The sequence below is a fragment of the Neoarius graeffei genome, chromosome 1 (genome assembly GCF_027579695.1).
Source record: "Neoarius graeffei isolate fNeoGra1 chromosome 1, fNeoGra1.pri, whole genome shotgun sequence".
Classification (NCBI taxonomy): Eukaryota; Metazoa; Chordata; class Actinopteri; order Siluriformes; family Ariidae; genus Neoarius; species Neoarius graeffei.
The window spans coordinates 76,750,179-76,764,602 of NC_083569.1; positions in this window are offsets into that span (position 1 = coordinate 76,750,179).

Consider the following 14,424-nt stretch of genomic DNA (forward strand, 5'->3'; position numbering starts at 1 on the left):
CTGGGAGCCCATAGCGACTGAAAAGCCCTCGTAGCACTTGAATGATCTTTGAGGTCATAGTGGAGCTCATGAGGTGCACTTCGGGCCATTTAGAATGAGCATCCACGACTACCATGAACAAATGGCCTTGGAAAGGACCTGCAAAATCGACATGGATCCTCTGCCATGGAGCTACAGGCCATGTCCACGGATGGAGGGGAGACGGTCCTGATGCTTTCTGGGTGAGTTGGCAGGATTGGCATGTCTTTGACACTTGCTCAATTTGTGCATCAATTCCTGGGCACCACATATAACTACGGGCGACTGCCTTCATTCTGACAACACCAGGGTGTCCGGTGTGCAGCTCAGACAGCACTCTGTGTCTCAACTTTGGAGAGATGATAACACGAATCACAGCAAGAAGGTCCGGGTTCGAGCCCCGTGGCTGGCGAGGGCCTTTCTGTGCGGAGTTTGCATGTTCTCCCCGTGTCCGCGTGGGTTTCCTCCGGGTGCTCCGGTTTCCCCCACAGTCCAAAGACATGCAGGTTAGGTTAACTGGTGACTCTAAATTGACCGTAGGTGTGAATGTGAGTGTGAATGGTTGTCTGTGTCTATGTGTCAGCCCTGTGATGACCTGGCGACTTGTCCAGGGTGTACCCCGCCTCTCGCCCATAGTCAGCTGGGATAGGCTCCAGCTTGCCTGCGACCCTGTAGAACAGGATAAAGCGGCTAGAGATAATGAGATGAGATGAGATAACACGAATACCCCACATAAGGCACCCTTGTTGGACAGTCAGTTCATCCTTCCTACTGATGAATGGGGCCAATGCACTGTCCACACCCTGGACCCTTGGAAAATGACCTGTGGACACCATCTCCAGTACCAGAGCGAGAACAGGATCCATCCTACTCTCTTTGCAGATCTCTTTGCAGCTCACAGGTAAGGCTTCCAGGTGTTTGATGTGAAAACTGTCCACAGCACTGATTTTCTCTGCTGATGGTGTGGGCAGTGGCAGGTGTGATAGCCCATCAGCATTGCCGTGACATGCTGCTTCTCTGTACTGTATGATGACTGATGTATCCGAATCCAGCCATGTCTTGCTTTTAGCAATCATCCTCCTTTGCTAGGCATGCTCAATAGCATTTGCTAGCCACTCTTCCACCCGTGGCAAATCTTCACTTTTCCACCTCCACTCACAGTCAATACCGTGGCAGGTAAACTAAAGTTTTCCTCATCACCAATTAATGTTATATCTTGGTGGGTTACTACTCTAGATTACCATGCTATGAAGGATGCACAGGGGACATGTCTGAAGGGTTAGAACTGCAGTCATTTTATTGGTATCAATTAAGTGCATGTAGACCATATATACATCCATACATCATTGTCGGCACAGTGCCAACTAGTGGTGTGGGTATGTAATGGTGCAAACATCACATGGACCTTCCAGGAACTTTCATAACAATAATGTCAGCTGATATCTCCACACTATCCAATAGACTGGTACCATGGTAATTATTTATCACGAGCATATGAGGGCCTTCAAGTGAGCAGGTTAAGAACTCTTTAGAGAGATAGATTTATTAAGGTAAAATTACATGCAAGTAGGACAATATACAACTGAACTAAATATATGAAACTAAAACCAAGGATAGCACAACAAAGTGTAAAACACATTTCCATTGTGGTCCTAAGAAAAGTTTCAGGATGGTGCTATGTTGACTATTATTGGAGTCCTTTGCATAGATTCACAGAACTGCTAGAACAGGAAAAACAAACCACACTGAACTTCCACTTGATGGTAGACATAAACAAAGACAAGATAACGTGCTGATAGAAAGCATACCAGGACTTGCAAACACATTTCTTCATTCACAGCAAACATCTATATTCATAAATACATTATTTGGATTTTGGTGGATTTTTTTATACAATACTGTGTCTGTTATCTACGTATTGTTTCTTGTATTTTGTGTTTCTGTTTTCTTGTCTCTTGTATGTCATGACTCATCCTGCATGTTGAGTGGAGGATTGCAGGTGCTTACAATGGCCATCCTTCGGTCACTGGTTCGTCTCCGGCTCAAAAGATGTGTTTGCTTCAACAGAGCATGCGAAGTTATTTGGGCAGCATGGTGGTATAGTGGTTAGCATTGTCACCTCACAGCAAAAAGGTTCTGGGTTCAAGCCCAGTGGCCACAGGGGGCCTTTTTGTGTGGAGTTTGCATGTTCTCCCTGTGTCTGCTTGGGTTTCCTCTGGGTGTTCCAGTTTCCCCCACAGTCCAAAGACATGCAGTTAAGTTAACATGGGGCAGCCATGGCCTGAGGTTGGGCTGAAGTGCCCTTAGGCAAGGGCACCTAACCCACAACTGCTCCCCGGGTGCCGTAGCATAGCTGCCCACTGCTCTGGGTATGGGTGTGTGCTCATTGCTCACTTGTGTGTGCATGTGTGTATTCACTGCTTCAGATGGGTTAAATGCAGAGGATGAATTTCACTGTGTGCTTAAGTCTGTGCTTGAGTGTACATGTGACAAATAAAGGCTTGGCTTCTTCTTCTATGTTTCCTCTTGTTTATTCCCTGTACAGCACTTTGTGACACTTGTCTGTGAAAAGCGCTTTATAAATAAACTTTACTTACTTACTGCAACAGACTGGTGTCCCATCCACTCTGTGCTCCTGCCAGTTTTCCCAGGCTCCAAAGCTACTTTGATCTTGTCGAGGATAAAGCACTTACTGATGAAAAATGAATGAATGATAAATATATCTACCTTAAAATTTTATTGTAGTTTATTTGAAGATGGGGACCTCATGCACATACAAACTGCTAAGAAATTATTAGAAACATAATTTAAATATTTTAGCCATTTATTATTTCCATTACATTTCAGTTGACATGATTTCGAGTCAGTGGGTAACATTGTCATCTCTCAGCGAAAAGGTTCTAGGTTCAAGTCCCATGGCAGACTGGGGCTTTTCTGTGTGAAGTTTGCATGGGGATGAGGACATCCCCATATGGGTTTCATCTGGGTGCCCAAGTTTCCTCCCATAGTCCAAAGACATGCAGAGTAGATCAACTGGCTACTCTAAATTGCCCATAGGTGTGAGTGTAAATGGGTGTGAGTGTAAATGGTTGTTTGTCTGTGTGTTAGCCCTGCGATGGATTGGTGACCTGCCCAGAGTGAACCCCACCTCACACCTAAAGTCAGCTGGGATTGATGCCAACTTCCCCCACAACCCTCATGGATCAGCGGAAAAGACAATGGATGGATGGGTGCAGGGGTTAAATTGGGCCGGGGCTGTCCGGGGCTGAGCCCCGGCACATAAGCTCGGAGCGGATGGCATATGATCACGCACACATCAAAAGCAACAAACCCTTTTCACGATTTTCAGTTCTGAATAATTAAATATCGTTTTATTAATCAATAAACCCATGACTTTTATGAGATAGATCATAGTTTTCCTGATAACAAGACGACCTGTCAAAGCTATTTAGAACAGAACTTGCGATCAGAGATTCTGGTTTCTGGAACACTGCGTGGGTTGCCAATTCCGCTTTTTATAAGCGACTTTGGGGTTTCTTTTTTTGTGAGCTCGCTTTAAAAAAAAATCAGAAGTCGTGGTTTGCGGGTTTTTGGGCTTGTGTTTCAGCGTTGTGACTTGTTTATAATTTTCTCCGTACACCGTCTCCCCTTTTACCTGCATACGATCCTATTATTAGTGTAATTATTATTGTTATTATTATGTATTCAATTATTTATTTGGCATGTGGTGCTTTTTGTATTGTCTAGAACATACATAAGATGAGCATATTATAGCAGCAAAATAGAAGCACAATCATTTGAATGCAGCAAAAGTTTTGCTGCATTCAAATGATTGTGCTTCTATTTTGCTGCTATAATATGCTCATCTTATGTATGTTCTAGACAATACAAAAAGCACCACATGCCAAATAAATAATTGAATACATAATAATAACAATAATAATAAATGCTTCCAATGTTATAGTGTTGTTTGTATTTGGTTGCATTCACTGCATGAATATATTTGATTGACAATTTGACTGACAGTGTTTTGGCATATTTAACATTTATCCTCCAAAATAAATCAACTGTTTTGGTTTAAGATTGTGCAAGCCTTCAAATTTTCTCACTGAACATTTCTCCTTCACATTTTTCACCTGTAGGCATGTGACAAGATTTAACATGATATTGCTCAACCTACCTCTGTAAAGTCAGCTAACAACTTATTAAAATGCACCAGAATTCAACAAATAACATGTATGATAATAAAAAACTTCTGGGGGAGGACCCCCAGACCCCCCACTAATCACTTCCTTCAAACCAATATACAACAACCTGTACAATCTGTTACATTGGCCAACCAATCTACATTCAAACTGCCATAATGTGTAGGGGGGCACTACAAGACACACATAGGCCTACAACACACAGATAAGGTGTATATCTCTGTGCAATATGATATGGTTATCAAATTAGAGGGTTATTTTCCAAAAAGTATATTGGGGCAGGGCGGCGGGGGCAGGGGCGGGTACGAGGCAGAGCCCCCCCACATAACCAATCCCAATTTAACCCCTGGATGGGTGGATGGATAGATCACAGACTCCCTGGTTATGCTAGATACAGACCCCTGGGGTCCTCAGACCCTACTCTGAGAACCATGGCTCTAGGACATGTTAGAATATCATTCTATATTTTATAAAGACTTCCAGAACATTGGCATCGTCTAGAGCTCTACTGACCATCTGGAATGATCCAAAATTGTTCACATTTATACATTCTTGCAGTTTCTTATTGGTTGTTTAAGTACTGTGGTTAGGACTATAAATTATGACTCATACATTGTCTATATATTTAAAAATGTGTAAAAATAAATAAATTATATGGAATAAAAACCATGTGAAAATTAATTATTTATGCACTACATGTGGAAAATAACATGCCTAAGTGTAGAAGTATCTTAAACCTATGTGTGTGTGTAAACTTTCCTTTAAGTTTCAGCTTTGCAACCATACTCCACCTGGAACCCAAAGACTCATGGTTTCCCGCACGCTGCCCAGTGGGTCATGTGATTATATACATGTGAAGTTCTTGTGCCTTCCTAGTCCATGGAGTAGCACATGTTAACAGAACCTCATACTGCACTGCACTGACACACCAGAAGAAACAGAAAAGTGTAGGGTATGGCTGAGTAGCAGGCCAGAGGTTGAAGCGTTTAGACTGTGCATGCCAAGCAAAGTTTCAGCTTTATCAAAAACATGAAGCCAGGTATGAAATATTGAGCTCTTTTAGACCTTAATGCGGTTCTTCTGTCTTGATAACTGCTCCTGCTCAGCTTTCCTTACTGTCCATCTGATCTAACTGGGTGTACATTTACCCTTTATCCAACAATGGCAGTCACAATGATAGCAGAGCTCCTTGCATGTGCAAAGCGTCATACTTAAGAAAATATGGTAATGCATCGACCTGATTTTTGATGGCTTTGACCGTATGGTGAACAACAAACATGTACCACCACAGGGAACCTGATCGTAAGTGCAAGCTAATGCATATCATAAACACTTAACCACTGGACAACAAAATTTGTATCTTTATTTGCATAAGATAGATCGGAGTTTATCCAGCACTTATTTTTAATTTACTTTTTAAAAAAATAACATGGGATTATTTACCAACACATTTTATGGAACATATTTGTGGCAGTCTCATACAAAACTAATTAAAACAGTTTTATGAGTCCAATAACTTGTTGGACAATTGACAGTCTCTGTCATAAAAGGACGAGAGACGGATGTAAGTGCAGGAAGAGTTTTATTGAAAGCACGCTAGCAAACATATCCAAAACGGAGATACAGTAAAAGCAGAGTCGAATAACAGGCAGTGGTCAAATGAGGCACAGACAGGATATCAGAGGTAATGCAATACTCACAGTCCAAAAACACAAACAGGGTCAAAACCAGAAAAGCAATACAAAATACAAGGCTTTCAGAAAGTCTGTGTGTTACTGAGAGTCCTTATATGTATGTGCTGTGATTGCGCTCTAATCAGGAACAGGTGCATGGAAATTAGTCCTAATCAGGGTGCGATTTGTAGGGGAGGATGGAAGGGATTTCTCTCCTTCTGGTTTTCCTATCCCTACCTCTGCTAAATTATTTTTATCTCCGGTGGGGACATGGACTATCCCCCCTTGGTAGCGATGAATGCAACTTAACTGATGCTACTTAAAATCAGCACATTGACGTGCGCTGGCTATCCTCATAGTGCACATCTGTGACGGCCCTTTGGGAAAGCTACCCAGCCCTGGTCAAACTCTTTGCAGCACTGGCCGAAGACAAATCACGATCCTCCAAAGATAGGGCCAAATGTCAGGAAATTAATTCTAAGATGATACAGTGGCTTTTTGTGGTGGAGATGGCGTTAGTGAAAGACACACTCGAAACTCTTCAGGCCTTGTCCCTCTTTCTTCAGAGAAGAGATGCCACAGCTGTCACTGCCAATACTGAGGTGGACGTTGCCGTACGGACAGTGAGGTCTATGAGGAAGGTCGATGGAGTGAATATAAGATGTCTGAAGGAGGAATTGGGCAGTATGCAAACATTCAAGGGGGTTAATGTGTCTCAGCCAAGTGACGGAGAACGACAAAAGGCAGAGACCTTTCGTGAGCATTTTTTCATCTCCTTGGCAGACAACATTCAGAGCAGGCTCGATGACGAGGGAATTTTTTCTGTGGCGGCAGCACTGAACCCGTCAAACTGGCCCTCCGATGAAGATGAACGGATGCTATATGGGGACGACAAACTTCTGACAATTCATAAAACCCTTGCTATAGCAGGCACAAATATGCCCACACTCCTCAAAGAATTTCACGAATTGAAATGTAACTCAGGAGACTTTGAAAAAAGTGCTCACCACGGTCTCCACGCTCCCTGTGTCAACTGCTGAGTGCGAGCGTGAGTTTAGTGCGATGAACCACATCCTCACGGACGAAAGAAACAGAATGCACGTCTCCACGTTGAATAGCCTACTGTTCATTGGTGTTAACGGTCCAGAGGTTGCCTCCTTTCCTGCGCACAAATTTGCAGAAATGTGGATAAAAGAGGGCCAAAATGCTGCAGACAATGCCTCGACAGGAAAACCGAAAAAGCCACCACAAATTCATCACCAGAGCAGACTGTTTGCTTAGTCTAGTTTGTCAAACCTGTTCCTGAGTGTTGACATCACGTTGTGCTAGCCTATTGAGGAAATTATTTTTGAGTGTTTGATTGAAGTTCAGATGAAAATGTTTTGCCACGGGCGGCATGGTGGTGTAGTGGTTAGTGCTGTCGCCTCACAGCAAGAAGGTCCGGGTTCGAGCCCCGTGGCTGGCGAGGGCCTTTCTGTGCAGAGTTTGCATGTTCTCCCCGTGTCCGCGTGGGTTTCCTCCAGGTGCTCTGGTTTCCCCCACAGTCCAAAGACATGCAGGTTAGGTTAACTGGTGACTCTAAATTGACCGTAGGTGTGAATGTGAGTGTGAATGGTTGTCTGTGTCTATGTGTCAGCCCTGTGATGACCTGGCGACTTGTCCAGGGTGTACCCCGCCTTTCACCCGTAGTCAGCTGGGATAGGCTCCAGCTTGCCTGTGACCCTGTAGAACAAGATAAAGTGGCTAGAGATAATGAGATGAGAGATGTTTTGCCACATTAGGATAGATTAATCCAAGGGCCTGCCTACTTTTTGAGGGTTTTTTTTCCGTATAGCATCGCAGTCAACATGGTGAAAATTAAAAGTAAAATGTTGCTGCAGATACAATCCTAAGTAATATTGTGGGCCTATTTAGGCAAGTTAAAACATCTAATGTTCATTTGAATAAAAAAAAATCATCCCCCCTTCTGGTTTTTTGACAAATCGCACCCTGGTCCTAATGGCACTGCAGCTATGTCCTCTGAGCTCCAACACACGTGGACGTGACAGATATAACAAGACAACTGCTTGACATATCAAGTTTAATATTTGATGGTAACTATACAGTAATGATGTAAACTGAAAGCACTGGTTCACTGCTGTCCACCAGGCACCCAGCAGAGTCACACCATAATAAATGTTGTGGTGTTCTTTCTGGCGCATGTCATGCGGTATCAAAGAAAGAAATATATGCAACTGTGATGCATATCTCATTATTGGTATCACCATCACAAGACAATGCAGCAAATTATTGATGCAAAATACACTACACAATTCGATGGCTCATTTATCTATCTATCTATCTATCTATCTATCTATCTATCTATCTATCTATCTATTGTCAGCGCCCTGTAGGCCAACTGGCCTGTCAGTTGCCAGCCTCTTATGAGGCTTACGATACTACCATGGTCCTCGGGGCCTCACCCCACTAGGACAAGAAACTGTGTCACCTTGCAGAGGTATGGTAGCTTGTTCCCACCTGGTGACTGCCCGGGTCCAGTGCATGGTGGACCTGTAACCTTCAGGGAGCTTACGTCACCAGGAAGATACTAATCAGCAGTTCTGCCACTGTGAGGGGTGACCATCCTCCACTGAGTGTGTCCCCAGGTGGTGTAATGGGGAACGGCCATGCTATAGCGTCGCACGTTATGGTGTGGCAAATAAGCAGTTGCGAACCAACTGGCAGTATCACTATTAGAGAAAAGGCGGGGCAGATGCTGCCAACACCTTCATTAAATTCCTTTGTATCTGATTGACGGTGATACCTGGCAAGTCGGAACCACCACAAAAACTCCTTTCAGCCTGCTGCGCATAACAGTGCATAGGTAGACTCTGACAAACCGGAGCTCTGGCATGATGCTTCAGCACCTGCTCCTGCCTGTATTCACGGTCTCACCTGCGCCACTGGGTCACAGGCTTGGGTGTAGAGATGGTGGGACTGTGCGACCCCCTCCCACCCTAATCTTTTTAGTGTGCAGGTTTTCACGAGTAACATTTTCATAAAGATCCAAGATATAGTAGTGAACATCATAGTCGACATCGATGGACAACCCAAAGCAACAAGTATCAAGGCTATCGTGAGCACACTTCGGTGGGGTTTACATTAGCCCGTGTCAGCGGATCATCAGATTAACGTTTTTAAAAACGATTAGCGTGCACACAACAACACCAATACACGATTCGCGTGCACACAGCAACGCCAATACACAGACACGCTAATCACATGACTAATTCGGCACGTAAGTTGAAATGTGTCAGTGCGGCTCATCGCTTCCTCCTCAGAGGCTGCGCTCCAAATCACTCTGCCCTGAACAGCGAGTGCTCTCTGGAGGGTGCGCACTCCGGCCCTGCGCAGCTCACAGAGCGCGCGAGTGAAGCGCACGAGCAATGATTCGGGACTGAGCCGCTGTGTGTGTGATCTCAGTGCATGTCGGGCATGCGCGTCACTTACCACTTGCAAGTGGAAGGATGGCAAGCCTAAAGACAATCATAACTATACAATGGGCAGTATTTGCATCAGTATTTGCAGTATTTTCATACTTTTATACTTTTTAATGAAAGGTGATACAAGGCGTCCGCGCCGTTTTTCAGCAGTCGCGTCACATGACCAACGCCAGCGAATCAGGAAGGTGGATGTCACAGTGACGTTGTCCAATGACAACGCCAGCTAGAGCTCAGCACAGCGTATCCGGGTATTCTCAATGTTTGCACAGCACCGGACCAGACACGATCTGGATTGAATACGTGGACCCTGGCGGATTCCCGTTTCCCGGCGTTTCCAGGCGTTTTAATGTAAACGGACAGTGCATCCGCGAAGAAAACGAGAAAGATACGGTCTTATGTAAACTTGGCCTTCATCTACTGCCAGCTTGCTAGGCCTGTTACAGCTTCCCCAGACAAACAACAGTTCACACACACATTCACACCTATGGGCAATTTAGAGTTGCCAGTTAACCTAACTGCATGTCTTTAGGGGAAACTGGAATACCTGGAGGAAACCCACGCAGGCACAGGGAGAACACGCAAACTCCACATACAAAGGCCCCCTTATATATATATATATCACACACACACACACACACACACACACACACACTCACCGACCACTTTAATAGGAACTTGATTTTGATTCTGTGTAAGATTCCTGTTCTTGGCTGGCAGGAGTGGTCTTCTGCTGTTGCATGCTGAGATGCTTTTCTGTTCTTCATGGTTGTAACGAGTTGCTATGAGTTGTTATATCCTTCCTGGCAGCTCAAACCAATCTGGCCATTTTCCTCTGACCTCTCTTGACAAGGCGTTTCCAAGCACAAAACTGTTGCTCACTCAATGTTTTTTGTTTTTTGCGCCATTATATATAAACTCTCGAGACTGTTGTGTGTGAAAACCCCAGGAGATCAGCAGTTTCTGAAATACTCAAACCAGTCCATCTGGCACCAACCAACACCCATGCCACAGTGAAAGTCACAGAGATCACAATTTTTCCCATTCTGATGTTTGAAGTGAACTTTGCCTGAAGATCTTGATTTGTATCTGCACAATTTTATGCTTTGTGCTTTAGACACAGGTACAGAAGTGCTGTCGACCAAAAATGGTGAATGTGTGTGTATAATGCCTGTTAATGGCTTAAAAATAATGAAATGAAATGTTTCAACATTCAAAAAAATACTATAAACAGCAGTAAACTATAATAAATGAAACAAAGTCAATATTTAGTGTGAGACGACCCTTTGAAATAAATGGTAGTCTCAGGTACAGTGAGTGCAGTTTTATAAGGAAATGAGCTGTAGGTTTTACTGAGCATCTTACAGAACCAGCCACAGTTCTTCTGGACACTTTAACTGTCACTTCTTCATTTTGCACCAAAACCCATCAGCCTTCATTATGTTTTCTTTTTTCATCTGAAAAGGGCTCTCTTATGTAATATGCTGTTCAGATACAAACTTTTTTTTTGTGCTGGAAAACGAACGTTTGGACTCTAAAGTGTTTTTGTACTGACTTGATAATGTAGAAGTCATCAACTAGAAATCTATAACAAAGTTTGTATGAAAAAAAAATAGGGTGCTTAAAGTGCCATTCCACCATTGGATGTATTTTTTTGGCATAAAATACAATATATTTTATGACAACATGACTAGACAGAGAAATCTTTTAGCTTCAAAATGATATATCAAACATAATTTTTTGACAACGACAAGTATATTAATTTTGCGACCAAAGTCACCTACCCTTTTAATTTCCGTGCGGTAGTGAAACGTGATGTCATCGGCAGGTTCCCCTTCTTGTGTACCACGTCACGTGTGACGTGGCACAGATTATCAGCAATGGCGGATAGAACGCGATTGTCAGCTTCGGAAAAGAAGCGAAGGAAAATAGCAAGTGATGCCCAAAGGAGACGGTCGATGGTGAATATCAGCACAGCAATCGACAAGTGGAAATCGCGTTCTATCCGCCATTGCTGATAATCTGTGCCACGTCACACGTGACGTGGTACACAAGAAGGGGAACCTGCCGATGACATCACGTTTCACTACCGCGCGGAAATTAAAAGGGTAGGTGACTTTGGTCGCAAAATTAATATACTTGTCGTTGTCAAAAAATTATGTTTGATATATCATTTTGAAGCTAAAAGATTTCTCTGTCTAGTCATGTTGTCATAAAATATATTGTATTTTATGCCAAAGAATACATCCAATGGTGGAATGGCACTTTAAGACTTTTGCCCAGTACTATATATATTGTAATTTATGATATAGTTTCTCACCAAATTCATTTCTGTTCCTGAAACATTTGTTAGCTTTAGTTTCAGTAACCCTGGTGTTTCAGTAACCCTGGTGTTAACTGCTGTGACAAAAACTGATGTCACTCAGAGAAATACAGTAAATTTCCTGTGATTCACCTTCAGCATGAGCACAACTCTTTTAGCTTGGAATAAACCCTCATATTAATTGACTTTAAGAAAGAAGGACAGGGAAGATAACAAATGTCTAGACGCTGTCATATTCACCTTTAGGACTGCTATATACTGGCAGTAAAAGTGTGTATTCTGGGAAGTCCAAACTCACAGCGGGAAAACAGTTACTGTTTAATCATAGTTCAAAATGTTCAGCTGTGAAGCTTTCTCATCAGTCTCCACCTATACTGATAAGATGTCTTTCATGTAGTTTTATGGTTGAGGTTATGTACTTCTTGTAAACCTGCTAGACCTGTTTGTTTGTTTGTTTGTTTTTTCCTGTGGGGAATTGGGGTTGATCCTGCGCTCAGGTCTGTATGGAGTTTCGCATGTTCTCCCCTTGGGTCTCCTGCAGGTTCTTAGGTCTCTTCCCACCTCCAAAAATATTTCAGTCAGTGAATTGGTGACTCTAAATTGCCCCTATGTGTGAATGATCGGGTGAATATGTGTGTATAATGCTTGTTAATGATCCCATCCAGGGTGTATTCCCTACCCAGTGTTCCAGGTTGGATCCAATGTGTCCCTGACCAGGATAAAGCACTGACTGAATATAAATAAGCACTGACTGAATATATAAGCACTCACTGCTTAGGGGGAAGCTGGAGGGAGCTGGTGTCGACTGCCACCTGGCTGCATGGATCATTGACTACCTCATTAACAGACCGCAGTGCGTGAGGCTCTGCGACTGTGTGTCTGATGTGGTAGTCTGCAGCACGGGGGCTCCACAGGGTACAGTGTTCTCTCCTTTCCTCTTTACACTTTACACATCTAACTTCAGCTACAACACGGACAGCTGCCACCTCCAGAAGTTCTCAGATGATACAGCCATCATTGGACGTGTGTCAGAGGGGGATGATCTGGAGTACAGAGAGGTCATCACCAACTTTGTCGCCTGGTGTGAACTGAACCACCTGCGCATCAACGCCAGCAAGACAAAGGAGGTGGTGATCGATTTCAGAAGGACGGTTCCTCAAATTGCACCAGTGAACATCCAGGGTTTGGACATTGAGATCGTGGAGGAGTACAAATACCTGGGTGTTCACCTCAACAACAAACTGGACTGGACTAACAACACAGATGTCCTGTACAAGAAGGGCCAAAGTCGTCTCCACCTCTTGAGAAGACTGAGGTCTTTTGGTGTGTGCAGGACACTGCTTAGGACTTTTTATGACTCTGTGGTAGCATCAGCGATTTTCTACGCTGTGGTCTGCTGGGGCTGTGGAAATTCAGAGAGGGACAGGAAGAAACTTAATAAACTGGTCAGAAGGGCTGGCTCAGTCTTGGACTGTCCTCTGGACTCCATTGAGGTGGTGGGTGAGAGGAGGATGTTAGCCAAGCTGACCTCAATCATGGATTTTCCATCCAAGATGGCGCCACAAACGGCTGCCATGGAACTTTGCTCTCTCGTACTTTCTATGTTTTTGTGTAATTGTTGTGTTAATTCTTCTCCATGTTTCACGGAATGCTGCGCTGAGGGGTTTTTTTAATGCCTACACATTCTGGTCCTGATAGGAGCGAAATGTGTGGGTGTTTTTTCCTCTCATCTCTCATCTCTCATTTCTCAGCCTCTCCCTTCCTGACAAGCCTCTCTCCTGCTTTGCTTCTGCGGACTCATCTTGTCTGAGAGACCCTTCCTGCACTGTTCTCCGAATCGAAATTATGGATTTGATCAACTGGTCACTTCACACAATTGACACAATCTTCTCGACGAGAAGTCTGGGTTCGGGGGAACCTGCCTGTCCTGCCGGAACGTTTGCAGCCGGATACACCATGGATGCCTTGGAGAAGTGGCGTGTGGTGTGCTTGGCGATTCTTTCCGTGGAGGACATTGAGGATATTTACCTATTCGGAACCATGATCACAGGATTTTTGCTGATTGCACTTGGCATTGCCCTGGTGTATCGAGGAAATCAGTTAACGGTGGCAGCTGTTCAAAGCCCCACAAAGCTGCCCGACATGATTGAGGCGGTGGGCAGAGCTGTCGGCACTCAGACTGTGGCTGTTCAGAACTTGAGTCGCAACATTGATAACATCATGGAGAAGTTGATGGCTTTGCAAAGAGAAATGGATCATTTTGGTGGCCAGAATGGACAAGCGGGTTAAGCGAAAAAGGACAAGTCTACCCATCTTAAGTCTAAACAAATTCCAATCTTATCTTGGCTCTCCCAGCCAGCACTGCCTTCAAGGCCGTCGCTGTAAAAACGCGATTCTCCCCCTGGAGTTCACTGCAGTGAGACTCTCTGTGTGTGTGTGGTTTTTTTTTTTCCTATACTTTCTTTCTGTCTGTACTATGAAAGCTAAGTCGAACCAGAGTCAAATTCCTCGTGTGTGTAACATACCTGGCAATAAAGTGCTTCTGATTCTGATAACCCCTCTCACCCCCTACATGAGGCTGTGGGGGCTTTAAGCAGCTCGTTTAGTAGTAGACTGCTACACCCACGGTGTAAGGAGAGATACCACAGGTCATTCATACCTACTGCTGTCAGACTGTATAACACCCACAACTTGTAACGTAGCACCAATAACCTGTTTGTCGTTAT